Source organism: Equus caballus, chromosome 5 (assembly GCF_041296265.1).
Source record: "Equus caballus isolate H_3958 breed thoroughbred chromosome 5, TB-T2T, whole genome shotgun sequence".
Lineage (NCBI taxonomy): Eukaryota > Metazoa > Chordata > Mammalia > Perissodactyla > Equidae > Equus > Equus caballus.
Window position 1 is genome coordinate 46,831,033 of NC_091688.1, and position 5,482 is coordinate 46,836,514.

Here is a 5,482-nt window from a genome sequence, read left to right on the forward strand (position 1 = left end):
ACAGAGAAGACTCTAATCTTTACTTTAGGCCCTGCTGAGTCTTCCCCACCACACTTAGCCCATATTCTTTGTAGATATCTCTGGTGATAGCTCTATTCCAGGAATATGCCCTGTACCTAAATTCTTTTTAGGCACTTAGGGGGAAGGTCAAAGGTTCTTCCTGAGTCTTTTGGGCCTTGATTGTTTTTAGCTCGAAAAAATTCACATGCTAGAGTGGCACGTTTTGGGGTGGCAAATGTTCTCCCCTACAGGGCACTCAGTAGTGGTTATAGTCAGATTAGCCATGGTGAGTGGGACCCATATAACTGAAACCTTGCACAGTCTGCATCCCTGTTGTCAGGCCACTTTGTTCATGGGCCCACTGGGCAGTCCTAGAATTTCTACTCGGTTCTTTTTTATACTTTCCATTTCTCTGTGACATTCTCTATCAGAACACTCAATGACATTGTGTTTTCCTTTAATTTCATGTGTATATATATTTAAAGTCTGCTAAATCCAACATCTGGGATATCTTAGAATTGGTTTCTCTTGACTGCTGTATTTTTCTTGAAAATGAATTGAATGAGTCACATTTTTCTGTTTCTTTGCATATCTAATATTTTTTATTGTTTACTGGACACTTTGAATGATACACTGTAGAGACTCCAGATTCTGATATGTTCCTCTGAAGAGTATCAATATTTGTTCTAGTAAGCACTTTGATTTCTAGCCAATGACCTTGAACTTGTGTAGGACTGGATTTATGGTTTGTTTAGGCGGATCTGTGGAAAGTCCAAGGTATTTCCCAAGGCTCTCTAACTTGGTGTGTCTCAACCTCCAAACCCTGTCTCCTCTGCTAATCTTAACAGGGCTTAGTTGTAACTATTTTAGGGAGGGTCAAGAGTAAGCCTTACCCTAGAGTGTGGTCTTTACTCCTAAAACAGAGTGTTTCTGGAGTATCAGCTGAATGCTCAGGGTGGTAAAGAGTTGTTAACAAGGTCTGAATTCCAATGTTGCCAGCACTGATCTGTTCTCTTTTCCATCCTGTAGCATCTGTCATCTTGGAAGCCTTGGGTGTTGGCTCTCAGCACATGAGCACCCAACACTTAGCAAATGACCTGAGGGGGACCCAATATGGATTTCTCACAACTGGCCTCTAAACTGTTTTCTCCTCTTCTGTGCTCTGCTCTGCAGATTCCAGTTGCTTCAGTTGCTGTAATTCTGATCTCTGCCTTCTCAGCTCAGTGTGAAGACCATGCTCTCTTGGGACTCCAACTTGCTGTAGCACTGTCAGGCCATTTCCCCAATCCTCTCTCAGGGAATCACAGAGTTGCACTGCTTCTGTCCAGTGTCCATAAACAGGTGCTTCAAATATTTTGTCTATTTTTTTGTTTAAGGCAAGATGACTAATCTGGTGGCATGACTATGTTATAGCTGTAGGTGAAAGTCCTGAATTCTTGTCAATATCTTTAAAATGAAGGTTTAATCACATAGGTTACTGATTTCTAAATAATTTGAACAATGTTTTCCACATTTACAAATGACCTGGACCAAGGATTTTGTTTTTACTTTATTAGCAAATATTAAGAATGATCTGAGACTGCTAAATTTACTCTCAGCATGGTGCCCCTCCCAACCCCCCCAGCACCACAAGGAGATCTGTGCTGAGTATCCTGTTCTCTCGGCATATTCCAATGCTTTGACTTGAAGAGTGGCAGAATATACCACATCAAAATATGCCACTTTGGCACAAGGATTATTTTGAGCTAAAGGCACTTGGAAAACAGCAGGTGAAAGGACAGTCTGAATTCCCCTCTTCTTTCTGAAAGCAGGAGATAAAACTCCCATTTGAGAGCCAGCCCTGAAGGCCTAGTGGTTAAAGCTCCCCACTTTCATGGCTTTGGTAACCCAGGGTTCATTTCTGGCTTGCAGAACCACACCACCTATCTGTCAGTTGCCATGTTGTGGCGGTGGCTCACATAGAAGAACTAGAAGGACTTACAACTAGAATATACAATCATGCACTGGGGCTTTGGCAAGAAATTTTTTAAAAGAGGAAGATTGGCAACAGATATTAGCTCAAGGTGAATCCTTCCCTGCAAAAAAAACCCAAAAATCCCATTTGAAAGATGCTTTTCCTATACCAGAAGGAAAGGAACATTCTTGTCAGGAAGTCAAGGCTGACAGAAATCTGTACAAACAGATCTTGTTAAAAGAACTTGTATCTTCCTTTAATCTTCCCATATATTTCACTTTTCCACAATTGCCTTTCTTGGTTCAACCTATTGTATAAACACTTCATTTTCCTATTGGAGCTCCCAAGCACATGTAAAAATCTGTATGCTCTTCTGTTAATCTGTCTCATGTCAGTCTAATTCTCAGGCTCACCTGGAGACCCTCGAGGGTGGAGGTAAAGTTTTGCTTCCCCTACAGACCCTCCTAGGACCATAAAAGAGAGGATTAGCAAAAGGCCATCTGTAAAGGGTCAATACTGGTCCTGGTGCTGCCTTGAAAGACAAAGATTGGGAGGGGAGACCCAGAGAGACAAGCTGTCATTACTGGGGACCAGTCCTGGCAATCCATCTCTTTCTTCTTCCTCCTCTCAATTCCATTGCTCTTCCCTCTGAATCTTCCTTCCCATGCTCTTCCCCACCGGCATGTCCCGGTACCACTGCCTCCTCCTCCGTTTGTGAAGTTGTTAACATTTCTTCTCCTGAGGATTCCTCTGGTGATGTGCTGAAACCTGCACACCCTTCTCAGAATAAGGCTTTTAATGAGTAGGATAGAACATTTAAAATTACAAAGGAAATCAATTGCTTTCAAAGCCAGTTGTGTTTGTGAGTCTGAGAGCAGTCTGAGAGCAGAGAGAATGAGGTAGCACCCAAGCAGGGCAACTGAGCTTACACAACCAATCTCCTGTGCCTCGACCAAAGAAGATCCTAGAGTTGGGGTGGTGAAAAATAAGAAATCTCGGGTTCCGCCAGTCTCAGAGCAATTGAAACTACTGGACATCATTTCTCTTTACTATCCAAACAGAAAAAGTAATGATTCCTGGGAGCAGGGTTCCAAGAGGAAGGACCACGCGCCCCCTCGTGGCCGCCTCGGGGATCCGTAGAGCCCGGCAACGGCGGGTACTCAATTAGAAGAGAATCAAGTAAAACGCGCTGGACTCTGGGCGATGCTCGAGACTTTGAAATTAAAAGTCGTGAGCGCTACAAGCCGAGCTAGCAGGATGAGACAAAGCCATGAGCTTCTCTTCTCCGTTGCAGTTTGGGATCAGTTGCCCAAATGTAAAATATCTGAGCCAAGACCGAAGGCAACCTCGGCGCGTTGCTGATGAGAAAATAAGTTTATAAAGAGTTTGATGGATTTCCTCCCGCCCGGGGCTGAGCGACGCTAAATCACGCGGCAGGCCTTTAATCGTCCTACTTCTGAGATCAAGGAGGGGCCCAGGGTAGCGAATAGAAATTGCTGCGCGGAGGTAGCGTCGGGCTGAGGGAGCGACTCCGCCCTCCCCGGGCCTTTGAGAACAGCCTCTCCTAGTGCTCGTTTCCGCCCAGACGCAACTCCAGACTTCGATGACCAGGATAGAAGGGTCTTTTTCAATCCATCCCAAGAGGTCCCACCAAGACTTACCACGGATCCACCTCCTTAGTCCTGTTACTGAAATTTTCCAACTTTCTTCGACAATCGTGGGTGCACAAGTGAAAGTTCACGCGGCGCCAAGCGCACTTTCTGCGCCTCAGCCCTGCGCGTTCTCCGCCTCTCCTCTGGGGCCTGTTGGGGAAATAAGAAATTGAGACAAAGGAACACGCACATTAATAAAGTATTAACTAAGTTTACTATTGAGAAAAAAAAATCCGAGTGCATGTTTCAAGGTGGCCCGCAAATGGCTACAAAATTATAGTGGGCTTTCAGTCATATTTATATGGAATTAAATCTACAGTTGTCATTGTCCTACTTTTATTAAACAGTCAGCATTACTCAATTTGCTCCGGTAATGATATTAAGGTTACTCTGACGTCCCAGGAGGGCTGGGACGGAGTCGGAGAGCCCCCGGGGTGACCGTTTGTTACGTTTCCTCCCCTCGTGCGGTGAGCAGGGATTGTGGGCTCCCCACAGCGCGGGGCCGCGGGCCCCTCGCCCACCTGCTCCGAGATCTGGACTCGAGAAGTCGTCAGGTCTTAAGGGTGACATCTCGAGGCGTTGCTGTCTTTAACTAAGCATTTCAAAGATGAACATCCGTCATTCGGATTCAAAACCATCAACCGTACACGATCACGGTCTTCACTTTGACCGACAGAGGGGGCAGGGGGAGGGTGATCGAAGCTATTTAACGAAAATAGGCATTTTCCGTTTTCTGTTGGCCTTTTTCTTTAGTAGCCAGAGCGCTCGCTCGCTCTCTCCCCACCCCTCACCAGGCTGCCCCCCGCCCCAACTCGCTTTCTTCTCCTCTTCTTCAGCTTTCCCACCCCCACCGCCACCCCCACCCCCAGGACAGACGACCCCAGGCTGAGGCTGCGTGGGCGTCCACGGCGGGGAGCTCAGTTCAGCCACGGTGCGCACGTGTCCAAAGTCAGGGCCTTTGCAGTGATCTGAATCAGCTCCGGGAACAAAAGCGCGCCTGTACGAGAAACCTTTCCCGTCTTCCCATTCCACAGTTCCTAATGGGACTAAATGCTTAAAGCCCACGCTGGAATTCTTGGTTCCCCTAGAACCCTGCGGCGGAATGCATTCCTTCACCGAGCATTAATTGGGCGCCTACTAGGTGCCAGGCCCTGCTCTGGGGGACGGGCTGCATCGCGAGCAATTCCCAGGTCCCGCCCGGTGGAGTCCACATCCAGAAGCATCGAGAGCGGGCAGCGCGGCGGGGGCACAGCCGGTTCGTGTCCTTCGCACGCGCGCCCCCCGGGTCCTGCAGGACTTGCTGTGAGCGCGACGGGTGACGGGAGCTAAGAATGGGAAAGCGGATGACTTCAGCCAGAGACGTTGTCACCTCGAGCCAGGAGACAAGGCCGTAGATGTGGCGTTCGGCCGTCAGAGTCCGCCAGCTGACTCTGGCCGGGTATGAATGTCCAAACGTGCCCAATGACACAACTCTGAGCCTCAGCGTCTCCTGCGTTCCTGGTTTTTGGAATGCGAGAATCTGAGGACGGCCCCAGCCAGAGGCTGAAAAGCAATTTCTGGGACCAGGAAAAAGTTTAGGAACCAAAATTTCCGTGTCTCTGTGGCGCAATCGGTTAGCGCGTTCGGCTGTTAACCGAAAGGTTGGTGGTTCGAGCCCACCCAGGGACGGTATGTTTTACTTTACCGGAATCCTTTCCAGCTACTTGCTATTTTAGATTACCTGTTACCGACCTTATCCTCAGAGACTTCTGGACCTCTATCCGCTTTAAATCAGACTCCGAAATATGCTGCCCGAAGACTCAAGTTCCGTAAAAGTGCCTAAGAGAAGGAATTTTTCCAATAGAGCCCCCGACTGCGGCTTCAGAGCTCACTTATC

At 47.7% G+C, this 5,482-nt stretch overlaps 1 non-coding gene across 1 annotated transcript; it reads left to right on the plus strand.

Moving 5' to 3' along the window:
• The first annotated feature begins 5,200 nt into the window (after window positions 1–5,200).
• TRNAN-GUU (transfer RNA asparagine (anticodon GUU)) lies at window positions 5,201–5,274 on the plus strand. The gene has a single exon. It is a non-coding gene; the product is annotated as a tRNA-Asn (tRNA).
• Window positions 5,275–5,482: the final 208 nt, after the last annotated feature.